Genomic DNA, 14,433 nt, shown 5'->3' with positions numbered 1-14,433 from the left:
ACATGTTTCAATGATCTCCGACCCAGGCAGAGGTTACCAAAGCTTGGGAAGAAGGATGTATCCTTGATAGTGCACACAAAAAATGCAGAATTTACAGGCCACAAGGACATCTGGCAGAACCCCTAAGATAAGGATGAAAATAAAAAAGCCACCACAGAACTGGGCTGAATCAGCTCCAGCTGCCTAAAAGGTAGTTCTTGCAGGGACACATCACAACCACCAACTCATGGCCACTCACCCAAAAAATGCCCCAAGCCAAAAGAAGAGAAAGACTGAGCATATGGACCAATTAGCATGGGAAGCAAGAGATTAATGAATCAATGGAAGATATAATACTAATTAATAAGAGAACTAGGTAAGTTGTAGCCAATGAACATTGAGGCTTTTGTTTGCTAAAGTGTATAAATAGTGAAAAGTTTCGGTAGTTGTGCTGGCTTTGGGGATCTGCCACCCAGCTCCTCTTTCTGTGCAGAACTGCAAATAAATCAAGTATCTCAAATCTCTGTGTGGATTGGCCTCTTGCTCACCGGGGGAAAGAATCTAATTTGGGAGAACATCTCCACAGCACCAGGCTGCTTGCTCCCATTGCCCAAGCCTTCCCCAACAACAGCTGCCCTTACAGGCTGGCACAACCCCAGAGAGGGGCCAGGGCAGATCACCCAGCTGCATTCCACTCAGGATCTCTTCCTCAGCCCTCCCTGTCTCCCTCAGGCTGCAGTCTGGCAGGGCAGAAGCCCCTCTTACCATGGCAGGCGCTAAAAGGGCACAAACCAGCTCTCCAGCACCCATCTACCCATCTGCATTCCCCTCATTAAGCCTCCTGTCAACACAGCCCTGCTGAGACAGTAGCTTTCAGAGCTGGTTCGTTTTCTGGCTGCACCTCAAGCCCTGGTTGAAAGCAATTAAAGCTGGTGCTGTGGTGCTGTGGTCCCGAGGGCCAGCCCGTGTTCGGGAGGTCAGGGCTGGCAGGGCGAAGCGAGAGCATGTCCAGCCAGCACGTCCGTGCAGGGGGTGTGTGCAGGCAGCCTGGCCAGGAGGCAGCGCAGGACCACACCGAAGGAACCTGTCTACGCTCGGGTCATCCAGATCCCAGAGAGCTCAGAGGAAAATAAAGATGGAAAGGAAATTCCCCTGTGTCCATTTCTTCCTCCTTGGCCTGTCCATCAAGTTTGTCCCTGCTTTAACAGGATCGTATAGTAGGACTGGACAAAACTTGCATGAGTATCCATGATCATCTGGTGCTTCTTTTTAAAATAGGGGTGATGATACATATTTTGCCTTCAGGAAGGCTTTCTTTGCAGACATAATCATTAAAAAAAAGGAGGAAACACGACCTAGACTACAGAAGAAATTCTGTTCTCAGAAAGCAACATCAGTGGTTCACTGTTAAATTGAAAGGATATTTTCCATGATGATCTGTCTTGGGTGACTTGAACACTTTCACAAATAATCTGGATGATGGAAAAGAGCATGCTTACTAATCCTGCAGATGACAAAAGCTTTAAGGAAATTTGACAACAGAATGAACATGATTTTGATAAAGCAGAAGAACAAATAGTTTTAAAAATGTAATCCAGTGAAGAAAAATGCAGTGGTCTACATTTAGTAAAGATAAGCACCTGTGTGAAATGAGGGCAAGGCAACAGCACAGGAATGTTTCTGGGATGTTTGTAAGGAATCTTTAAGATGTGTCAAAGTTATATTAATTCAAAAAGACTTAGATCATAAAATGCAGTATCTGTAAGAAATCCCTATGGAGCAAAAATAACAGAAGAGCCAACAGTCCTTAGCCCTTGGCTGAAATACCGCCCTTACAGAGCCACAGGCCAGATGGAGAGAGCCAAGAGTATCAAAGGAACAGAAACTATGACAATGATGCATTTGTCATAATTCTTTCAGCCATCCTGCACAAAGTGCAGATTGAATGAAAACATAACTAGCTGTCAGGTACAAGGAGAACCTTCCAAAACTAGGAAGGAATCATCTAGGTATTACCTCCCAAAAGCAAGGGGGAAAAGTAATGACTTAAGATGTCAGTAGTGAGAGTTAGAGTGAACATCAGAAGAGGTGAGGGGATGCTCTTTAGCCGCAGCCACCACGAAGCTCTAGTGAGATTGCTTGGGGAGGCTGAGGAGCCACCATCATCAGCTGCTAGTTAAAGCACGTTGGACAAACCTCCGCTAGGAATGACGTACTTGTAGCTGGCCGAGGTGGTGAGACCAGACCCTTGCAGCACTGAGGCTCCAGTTCTGTTCTCTGGCAAGGGTGGAAGTGAGGGCGTTGCTGAGTCAAGCCTCCCCAAGTCACATCGAGCATCCACTCAGCTTTCTGCTACCCTCTACCTGCAGGAATGGAAACACCAGGCAGTTTTAAGAGACTAACCAGTCCTCCGAACAGCGCTGCTTAAAATACCTCCCTCCCTCCCGGGGCTATAAACAATCTCGACATATGAAATGTAAACCTGGAGTTAAGTCTCCGACTGGCCACAGGAAATACAAAATTGTATATTCTGACTTGAAGGGTTTATGCGAATCCAGTCAGAACTTTCTGAAGCGGATGCCTCAGATCAGGCCATTAAGTCCCTACACAGAAGCCTAAATCAGTGGCCTCATTTTCAAACACACACTGAGCACTCAGCAGCTCCTGGAGCATCTAAGAAGAGATGATGATTGCTTGTCACATCTGAGAACTCATGCCACTTTGGCTCTGAAATGTCGACCTGAAAGCAATTTTCTATGCAATTTTTCACAGTCCTAATCTTGGTGTTTTGTGAACACTTTCCCTAGATTTTTTTTTCCCCAAACCATTATTTTCTTTGTAATGTAAAAATAAATATTTCACATTAAAGCAACTCCAAAGCTCTAACTTTAGAAATCTTCAATAGGTGCAGAACTTCAGGCTGAGAACTACAGCACGCTGAAGATTTTACCATATCAAACAAGAGTTTGCACTCCCACATCCCCTCCTGCATTCGTAATTACATTCTGACTCACATTATAATCACATTCGGGTCCCAGCCCTGCTTTGGCAATTTCATGGCTGCAGGCAGGGACATATCTCCCAACGCACAGCACACATCTCTGGGTAAGCCGTGTGGAATCATTGCCACAGTCAAGGGACTGACTCCTCACCATCTGAATGCACCAGCTCCTGCACCTGGACTTCTGGCTGCAACAGACTGTGGTGCAGAATCCTCAACAGCCTCTTTAATTAATGGAGGTGCAAAAAAAGGAACAGTGTTCTAGCATCAAATGGAGAGATTTTGTTACTGTCTCTCTGAAAGAATGCTGGATTTTTCAGAGCTTAGGGATAGGACAACTATGCTCTAAGAGGGATAAGAATTTGTTACCTACTCTTCTAGTAGAACAGGAAAAATCAATTTTACACCCAAACTCTTCGTATTTTTTTTGACGCAAAATGCATCAAACACATGCTTCAAACTGGAATTCCCAATTTTTCCCAGAGTTCATCCTCCACAAACTGTAAGAGCACATTTTGGGAATTTAGCCAGGAGGATGCACAGCCAGTAACAGATGCTTGCAATATTAATTAATGCTCAAAAATAGGAGAAAGGGACTCACTAAAAATGTTACCCTATTACTATGGGGCACATGCATTGGGCCAGCTTACCCAGGGTAGCAGCATGTCCACAGCAGGAAAAGGAAGAGCTCCCGCTTGCTTTAATGACTGGTTTTCCTTGGATTATCAGTTGGCTTTCCTTAGTCTACTGAGTTTATCTCAGGTGGTTTATTTTAGAGGGCTGCAATTCATACAGCATCAAGTTTGCTCTCCTTTCCCTCATTCATCTTCATAAACCTTACAAACAGTTAAGAGATCTATAGGGAACCACACACGTACCAGAGAATAAAAACCCTTACCTGACCTAAGCTACTTAGATTTCAGCTATTTTAAATGAAGTACAAGTTAATTACAAACCCATTTATAGTATAGTAAAGATGTATTTCTTAAGAAAGCTTTATTTTATGTGTGTTTATGCTGTCCTCTCATTTCTCCACCTAGAAATCAAAATATCCCAAGGATATCCATGAACCATGCTGAAACTGGAAACACAGCCAGTGAGTACCTGCTGAGCCCTCCTAGGGCAGATGCAAACGTCAACAGCTTCCCTTATTTCAGTAATTTTCTCTTCACAACTATTAAAACATGGGGGGTTTTGTCTTCACTTTAAAAATCCTACCTGACAATGAGAAAAAATCCCCTTCCAGTGAGTAAAGTCACCTTGACATGCAACAGCTCTAAATTCGGAAGCCGTTTCCCACTGTCACACGTGACACCTCCAGTTTCTCAGAATGAAGTCAAACACCATCCTGCAGCCCCAGCTGCTCCACCTGAGACAGGAGATGGCCCCCCATGCCTGTGTGAGACAGGTGGGGAGAGCCACGTGCCAGCACACGAGGTGCTGCACTGCCACACATCTGCCCAGGCCACCCTGCACGCTGCTGACACAGCCTGCCTCTGCAGTGCCTGAGAAGGCAACAACGCGCAGAGCCAGTAAACATTTCCCCAGTCTTAGCCCTCCCTATACATATTTTAGTACCTTCTGAAAACAAATCGGGAGCTGAAAATAAACCAACAAAGGAATCAACGCCAACAGGCTGAAGTAGCCACAGGTCTGAAGATGCAACAGTTCTGCAGGAGGCTAATAATATGAATATTATTTTAAATTTTTATTAATTATATATTTCAGGAAGTGATTTTGAATGCTTCATCTCTTACCAAAAAAGCTTTTGTTACTGTGAATTCTTTTGTCTGAAGTTATAATTATTTGGATCCAGACAAAGAAGAACCAGCAGTGCACTTCTCTTTTTAAAAATTTGGTTGTATTTCAGGGTGAATAAATAAATCCTAAACCGGACATATCTATTAGCTAGTCCAGTCAGAGATGTTCAAAACAATATAGGCAATGATAAGACATTTGAGTTTGCCCTTAAAAACAAGTCCTAAACACTGAGCACCATCATCAAGGAGCTGCTTTGAGCAGAAGGGTTGGCTTGTGGGTAAGTCCAGCCTGATGGCAGGGCTCAGTCTGCCCGGAGCAGCCACCGTACAGACCTCTTGAATATCTGCTGTCAGCCACAGGAGGGCAAAGCGAGCCTAACCAAACTACAGAGACCACAGTAAAGCAGCCAAACGGAGGCAGGATCACACGTGGGGAAGGGGAGAAGGTATCAAGACCAACTAAAGGAAATACAGACTCTTCCTAGACATCCTCCAGACCAAAGGTTTTTTCCCACTTCTCATTAGCAGCAGGAGCCAGCTCAGGAAGGGCCATCAGACAGTCCAGAGATGAGCAGCCAGTCACCAGCAAAGGGTTTTGAGGACCAGACCCACTTTGTGCAAGCCTGGTCCCAACTGGCAGCTCTCTGCACACCAGAAAATTAGGCCCAAAAACATCAATAGCTGTGGAGCCATTTGCCAATCAGAGCCCCGAGCACTGATTTCCAAGTAAACTTATTTGGCCATGGCAGAGACAGCAGCTATTCATAATTCACCCTCAATCAAAAACAATTTTGTGATTTGAAAGAATACTCGTTTTTCATAAGCACTGGCATCTCCCCAGCAATCAGTGAACTCCCTGGCAGCCAGCCAGCCACATCCACTGGTGGCAGCAGTAATTCCTTCTCATTATAATGTTTATTTGTGCATAGATGTGAGTCAGGTGAATTCGCAGTATGCATTAGAAAGACAAATGTATCACATACAGCAAAGGGTTAGGAAGGTGACTCTGGAGATTTATCTTTCTTTTTGTCACTAGATGAAAGCATGATCCAAATACACAGTTCTCAAGATTTCGGAGCTCCCAAATTTATTGCCAGAATTCTGCTAGACCTTAGCCTTTTACTTTGGCCATAGATTTCTTTCAGTTTTCATTAAATAGATGATAAAGGTAACCAGTGTGTGATTTGTTTTGTAACTCGGTTGAATTTTATTTTTTAATTTAAACACTCTAGAAACTTGTTTTAAAAGTAAATCTTATTTTTACCTTAGATAAGGCAGATCATTCCCAGCTTTGCTGCAGGACCTGAGAGAAATAAAGGGTGCTTTTTCTATGCGTTTTTCATCCTAATTTAGGGCTGCTATATACTGGTATATTTTTTCCCCTCACTTGGACACATTCTCTTTTCTTACTATCAAAAAATCAAGTCTTGAGGGGACCCAACAGAGCACAAAGGATGATGTGTTTTAATTTGTTCCTTGTGTGCTTACATCATCCAAAGGAAAAATTACTTCAGCACACACATGACCATGACCAGAAAGATAAAAGGCTGCCTTCCACCTTCACTGGTAGCACACTTTAACCAAGGTGAACTCTTCTCAATGTGCATGAGTCAACAGCCCTGGCCAAAACAGCTTGGCTAAAAATCCATGCCTTCTAGTCTAAAAAAAACCCCCAGTATTTAAAATGTAGAAGTCATACAAAACAAAAAGACTTTTTAGAATGGTCCTTTTCACCTTGAGCTATATCTCAAAGAGGCAAATCCAGGGGAAAACATTCCTTCATGTGCCACCTTAAAAATAAAAGACAGCTGGGAGTAGTTGCCAATAGCACTCCAATATTATCACTCTGGTTTCCTCCAAAGAAATCATGGCCTCTAAAGCCAAAAAGCTTTATAATGAGGGGTTATGTATCTTTGCCTTGTGGTTTTCAAGCCAGATGCCCACCCCCATTGAACACCCCCAGGCTTTCAGGCCAATTTTATTTGATGAAAGCAATCTGATCACAAGACTGGAATCTTGAGGCCTGAGGAAAATACTGACCATCATGAGACTGCCTTGCAATGGAAGAGGGGTGAATTGTGAAGGGGAGAGGTCTTTAAACATAGAGGCTGTGTTTCCTATCCATGCCACTTGCGTGTTTGTGCAGCAAGCACGTGCCCGGCTTCTCCCCTCGGGTGGCAGGCAGTTCAGCTTTCCATCTGAGAACTGAATTTGCAATTTCCAGGTGTATTTCAAAAGGAATTTGAAAGAGCCTCTGCTTGTCTGCAGGTATTTCAAACCCATCACTCGGAGAGGAGCTGAACAGCTGCTACATTAAAGGGAAAGCCTGCGCATCAGAAGCAGAAAAGAGGAAGATGCTACAAGCAGACCTCAGCAAAAGGCAGCTTATTATTTAGTCATGAGAACGTAATTAGGAGTGTAAGAGCACTGGAATATCCTAGCAGACACTTTCTTTGAGGCCTCCACCTTGGGAAGGCAAGAGGGTCTGCTGCAAATGTGTCCAGAATCGATGTCAGCTCTTCCTTGTCACAGATCCCTGCAAACTTCCAGGTCTCCCACACGGACACAGGCTAAAGTAGGACCTCCTGAAGTAAACTGGTGCCACCATGCAGATTTAGTGTCAAACTAAATCTGAAGAACAGTGAAAGTAATAGGGAGGACTGACTTTTACAACACCTGGGAAAAGGTATTGAACCTGAGGTAGCCTGTCCTGATGCATTCAGGCCTGCTATTAAATTGCCCCAGTTGCATCTTCCCAGGTGGGGATTTTTAGCTCACAGTTCAGTGGGGTTGCAGACAGGCAGGAGAAACGCCTAAGGCAAGAATGGAAAAGAGGGATGAGGCAGTAGCTGAGGAACCAGGAAAGTGCTACTGGACTGTGGGATGCAAGAACATGCACACAGGCAGAACAAAAGAGTATTATTTCAAAATGATGGGAGGGACAGGAACGGCTGAGCCAGAGATAACAGGAGTCAGCAGGGGAAGGAGCTCGGGTCAGACAGAAGCAGGAGGACTTCACCACTGGAAAGTTTAAGTGACAAAGAGAGATACTGGGGGTTAGCAAATACAGGAAAAGAAGGGAAAGTCAGAGTCTTTCTATGCAAGGCTGCTTTGAGGAAGGTCAAGCTCCTTGCATTTGGTGGGCGGGAGGGGGGGATGGATAAGAAATACTTCTTAAAATCCTTGAGCTGCTTTGTGATCTTTTGAGTTACCTCGGGTTGAATTTAATTCACTATTTGCTTATAATCAGTTTTTGCTGCTAGGCGGTCATATTTGCCATTTTGAGTCTAATTAATCATTAAGGCACCTGGAGTCTTTGTAATGACATTTGAGAGATTCAATATATAAAGGCAGGTTTGCTTTGGTGCTTTGGTTTGTGTCTTTGCTGAAAACAAAGCCGGGGCAGATCTAACATCATCCTGCATGCTTGTAACACTGCATGCTTATAACCTTCAAACCTTGACAATCAGGTATCTTTATAAGCATTTCATGTGTGCACTTCTAAGTCAAACTGTATACTCGGAACATCTTTCACTGTAACTACTCATCTATTTGGTGCAGAAATAGATTTTTAAAAGCCAAATACACTACAAAGGATGTGAGGGAGTAAAAATACTTTCCTGTCCATACATGCTTAATCAGGGAGCCTTCTCAGGCTGTCATAGCCAGTGAGATGGGCCTCTTCAGAGTAGGATTCAGCATCATCAGGGTGAGTTTTCTGAACATCTAAGACAGCAAACAAACCCTGGGGAATGTCATAACTCAGGGACCGACAGCAGGATAGAAAACCTTGGACTGTGTGCTCAGTTCTGCCCATTTTTACATGGAGCAGAATGTAGTGTCTGCTAAAGCAAGGTGTTCCCAGGGGGACAGGGTGCAGTCAGTACAAGGGGGAGGAGAAGGAAGAGGAGACTCAAACCCAGCTGGACTCAGACCAGCAGAAACCTTGAGGCCACACCCTTCACGAACTTTAAGTAGGTAATAAAGCATTTTGAATAAACACTTCGTCATCTAAGCAGACAAGAGGAATTAAAAGGGTAAAATTTGTAACAGAAGAGTCTGTGAATATCAAAACTCACAAAAATTTCAGTTCTCACTGAGTGAATCAGACAGAATAAATAAGGCACATTTCTAACACTGATTTACCAGAGCTGCACTTTGCATTTTTGCCATTACGATTATAGTAATAGTTTTGACTGACAGAAGCTCATTTTTAATTAGCCAGATCAACCAAGGCACAACATCAGCATTTCCGAAAGCATCTGAAAAAGCAGCCTACTTTTGCAAGAAAAGCTTATTTTCATTTGAAGATTACAGGTTCTAGACAGCTGTAATATGTTTCTATCTGCCATTTCAAAAGGAAGACTTGAAAACATCAGGCAGTAGCACATGAAAGATTAAAAGATACAAGAAGATAGCTCAGAACCAATCCTGCTTCTCACAGGTCTTTCTTCCTTAATCCTGTCCAGCGACAGCCTTTAACAAGAACAGTATGACCACATTAATCAAGGATTATTAGCAAGAGATCTCAGTGCAGTGTTTTCAGCCATCCATCTCAGATGAACTCTGTGTTTCACTGGAAAGTGAACCCCCGAAATCGGCAACCGGAGAATCACACAATATAAAGTGAAGAGACCCCTCCTGCTTGGCAGAGCAGGTTGTGTGGTGGGCCAGAGCCAGCAGAGAAGCTGGGGACCAGGGCAAGGTCTGCTCCTTGGCTACAGTGACTGGAGATCACTGCCACTTTTTCCTGTGGCTTGACTTCAACACTGTGCTGTGCAGGGAGGGAAGCTGGGAAGGGAGAGAACAAATGGCAGAAATACCAGATCTACCTTAACTTTTCTCTTCCAACCTGAGGAAGGCCTTGATTAATCCACAAACTTGGCAAAGTAATAGCATAGTAGAAAAGCTGTCCAAACCCCATTATCTCCACTTCTACCACAAGCAATGTTCTTGCTGCTTGAGACCTGTTTAACCAAGTGACATATTCCTGAAGCACACTGCTTTTCCAGAAAGCATTTCTGCTTGCAGATATACTGCTTTCAGTTAAAACTGCTCAGGAGAGCAGGCAGGAAGGCTGGACAGGGGGCAAGCAGGCACACACACACACTATGGGTTCAGCCAATCAGTGCCACAGTGACCATGGGGGAAGCTAGTGGTTGCACCTAATGCTCTTGCAGAACACGACAAGCAGAAGCAAAATGTGCTCTGCCTTGAGAACACCACACACCTGGCTATTTTTACACCCAAACCAGATGTTTCCACTTTGATGAAAACAGTCCAAAATAGTTTTTGCTTCAATGTGAAACAGACGCAGCTAAAAACTTTGAAAGCTGCAGCAAAGAGAAATCGTCATTCCCTGGACAGCTAGGACAGGGTGACTGCCAGCTAAAAGGCACGGAAACAAACCCTCATAGAAAATATTCCCGCAGCCAGACTGCACCACTTAAGTTTCTTGCTCCTCAGCTTCATAGTCTCCTTACATTGGGGTGCCTATAAGCATTAATTTCTTCTGTTGGGTGGACCTACTAACAACTACCCATAGGGACCTCTTTGGAAGAAAAAGCTAAGCCAAATACCTCCATATAATAAATTTAGACTCCACAACCACACAGTTAACCACTGGAAACACTAGGACAGAGTTCCTCTGGCAGTGGAGATCCTGATGGCCTTGTGCTCCTGCACACTATTAATTCTGCCTCTGATTTATACCAGATTTCCCCAACTGGCAACACAACCATTCACAAACCTTAAAGGATACATTTACAGTCTGATTGGCAAACTATGCTATTGTACATTCAGCATGCAAGGACTTGTTAGACACCCAGCTTTGGTTTAAATCCTCTTTTTCCTTTATTTTTAGCAGTCATAGCTCCTTTAGCTGACACCAGGGGCTTTGTCACTTCTGCTCAGCATGGGCAAGGTTTTCACTTTCCGTCATAACCATTTAATGGCATGCAGAACATGGAGACCAACAGTCTGATTGCTTTGCTGTCCTCCCCTGTTTTCTCCAGAGCTCATTTTGAGCGAGCACAGCTCACCCCTCTTGCAGCAAACCCGGGGCTCTCACCGACCTGGTCATTACCCTGGGGCATCCCTCTGCAACACAACCTCTCTAAATGCCACCTCCTGGGCACAACCTCGAGTGCCCATGGATGTGACACACATGACAGGACACTGCCTCTGTTGTTTTGGTACTAGCTAGATATTGAGAGCCATTATATTTAAGATTTAGCTTTTACTTCCAGCTGGAACAGGGCTCAGCTTTTCCTTCTCCGATCCCTGTAGCCTCACATGGACTGCAATCTTTGAAAAGCTGCTCCAGCTCTCCAGAAGCCGTAGCAAACTTGCACCACCTATCGACACAACAGAGCCGCTGGTTTGGGGCCGGAGAGGCAGCACAGAAATCCATGAGTGCTCCGTAGTACAGAAACTCATCACTGTACTCCCGGTATCCTACTTGAAATTAACCTTTTTTCCTCCTTCCCATGCATCCCAATAACCCAAAGGCAACATCTTCTCCGATTTAATTTATTCCTACTGTATCGCAAACTCAGTTTACTGCACGGACCCCGCAGGGAAGGGGTGCCCATCCCCTGTGCAGGTTGCAGACATCCCTGTGGCACCTCTCCTGCACACTTCACAGCAGGCACGGACAGATTGCTATGATCAGAAATACTACATTATATAAAATTTTCTCCCAGCATCATCTCTCCTCTCTGTGCAGCAGAGAGCTACAGATACTTTGGGAGGCTGTCCCAGGTGGTGACACCTGAGGTGACTTCTTTGAATACCAGTCACAGCTATGAGCACTGAACACAATAGCCACACAATGCCTGCCAGAAAACAAAGGATGCTATTTCTTCCTCACCTTTGACCACCACTCAGTGCCCTCAGGTCAGGGTCTCTGCAGAGGAGGAATCTCAGTGACCTGAGAACACAGCAGCCTCTCAAAGTACAGAGCTGGCGTGACCAAGATGGACATCCGTCCTGCCCAGGGCGCAGGAGCTGGGAAGCTTTTCTTTTGCTGCTCCTTGGAGCCGGAAGGGAGAGGACAAGCCCTCAGAACAAGAGCTCCACAGGAATACAGGGAGTCTGGCCAGGCTCTTCCCAGACGATTTAGCTGCTATTCAGCATGCCCCATGCTTTGACCACAGAAATGTACATTAATTCCACCGTAATGCGCTGAGCTTCCTACTGTGGGTATTGTGGATTTGTTCCATATTATAACTTGCAGGCTACAGCATTACCAGTGCACATTACATTTTTACTCCTTCAAAGCTCTGCGCTCCCTGGGAAAAGCTGGTTTTATTCCCATTTTTCCCCTTGTACTTGGCCCACGCTCTGCTTTCTTCCTGCTCCGAATTCTTTTCCAAGAATCAAATCAAAGCAATGGTGGTTTTCAGATTAGATTTTTCAGCATTTTCAGATTAGGTCTTTAGAAGGCATTAGATTTAGGTCATTAGATGTCTATGACCCTCAGGGATTGATTTCACCTTGTTCATAAAAGGAACATGGGGAAAATGTTACCATATGAACACCAAGGATTTGAACACCAAGCACCTCCCCATTCCTCATAATAAATCCTTTTCTCAGACACACATTAAGTCACATCAGTTCCTGTGGAGATAAAGAAACAGAGGCAACACCCAGCAGATGAGACTTTGCCCAACAATGATAAAATGTACAGAGCAGAGGGCAAAAACCAGCTGCTGTTTGCTCCTTTTGGTGGTGACACCATTCTCCACCCTCTGCAGTAACAGGGGGTTCCTTCAGCCCCTTCCAGGACTCATCCTTCTCTCCCACCCCTGCAGCATGAACCTGCTTTGATCTCCTTGCCAACGAGCCCTTTGGCTCCCGAGTCTTTTCCAAGCTCACTAACAACATCCTGAAGCACACGTAGCTGATGGAGGATAAATGCCTAAGTGGGCACTGCTGCCGTCAGCTCAGCCCGTGGGCTCGCAGCAGGCAGGATCCAGCTCCAAACCTCCAGCCCAGGAGAACAAAGCTCTGGCCACAGGGACCACATCTGAAGCCAGCCCAGAAGTGATGAGGAAGGGGAAAGACTGGAGAACTCTTTGTCTGAGTCCTGTTCCAGAGTCTAAACATCTCCAAGAGCCACAAAACATACACAGCAAACCTCAGAGACAACCAGAGAGGGGCCCCACGTGGCTTCAGAGTTGGTGCCATTTCAGAAATGCTCCAGTGGCCTCAAGCTCAGAAATTCTATGTTTTAGGTCATTTGGACACTTAGAAATAAGGTGGAGCTTCCTTTCCTGACTGAAATAACACACAAATTCCAGGACAATCAACACCTGGGGAAAAAAAACCAAAAAAACACTGACTTGGGAAAGCTTGGGATTTCAAAGTTTAAATTTGAAGTTTATTAAGGTGTAAAACTGCTTCAAACCTGTATCAAGTAGGAGGCAGCCTGCTGGAGAAAGCCAGAAGTACAATCCAGTTCTACTCAGCACAACGTCCAGCTGCCTCTTTAATATAACTGAGACCATTTCAGTGTTTATGTTACACTGATTCATCACATTAAACTATGATACAAGAGATGCAAAATTTAGAAACTCCTTTTTCTGGCAGTCTTCAAAGTCAGAAGGAGAAACCCCCTTTCACAACAGAGATTGTTGAAATGAATGAATGAATAAATGATTAAATAAAAAGCTATTTTAACCCTACTGGCCCGATCCATCAAACCTTTGAGACCCCAAGCACCTTATTTGTGTGTTTTATACACTTACACCCAGGGTATATTAGTCAGCACTTGGAAGAGAAACTGCTGGCATCCAGAGGCAAATGTATTTCTTTTTTGCTGAGACTCAGCTACATACCATCTTTGATGCTCAGTTTTACATAGTGCAGCATCTGCCAAATGACAGCAGTCTCCAAGCACAGGTAAGAACCTCATGCCAAGAAAATACAGCAGTTATTTCATCGACAGTTTTGAACAAACATGTCAGCTTTTCAACGTACCTGCTAGTATTACCCAGTCCATTACTCTGCATGCGCTCTACAGCTTAAAAGGTCTGTCAGATTTGAGGTATTTTAATCCATTTTTTTCCAACTCTTTGTTTGATATTTGGAAAAAACGACACCATTGTCTTTCCTCATATATTGTATATCACTAGTTAATTGCAGAATAACCTACTGTAACCTAGAAAACTTTATTATTATTATTATTATTGACTCCTTCTCGAATGTTCCTTGCCCAGGTCACTCCCTTGACTGGGATAAAGTAAGCACCAAGGAACTGCAGTGATCCAGAAAGTACTCACCAACTCACAAGGGCCAGATTCTCATCTTTATTATAATACTGTTTCTTTCCAAAAATTATGTATGAGACAAGTCTTTTGATATTCAATAACCTGTTTACGGGAAATGACTCTACACAAAACATCAAATGACTTGACAGCAGATTGAATTTAAAATATGATTTTTTAAAATGCTTATGAAATTCATATTGCTTTAAATATAAATTAGCAAGAGTGCCAGAAGAGATGAATGTATTTCCCTTCCTGACTGCAGATAATTTAAATGTACAGTTTTACCTACATTACCTCTATTCATTGTTCTTTCCTGTTAAGGGATGAACTAGCTACTCTGCTGCCTGGTCACATAGATTTCCTGGAAACATCAGGAGGTGAAAGGATGAAAGGAGAAGCCTTTCAACAAGCACACTGCCAT

Source organism: Corvus hawaiiensis, chromosome 7, assembly GCF_020740725.1.
Source record: "Corvus hawaiiensis isolate bCorHaw1 chromosome 7, bCorHaw1.pri.cur, whole genome shotgun sequence".
NCBI classification, from domain to species: domain Eukaryota; kingdom Metazoa; phylum Chordata; class Aves; order Passeriformes; family Corvidae; genus Corvus; species Corvus hawaiiensis.
The sequence above is the reverse complement of the archived record's forward strand: the minus strand, read 5'-3'. Positions refer to the sequence as shown.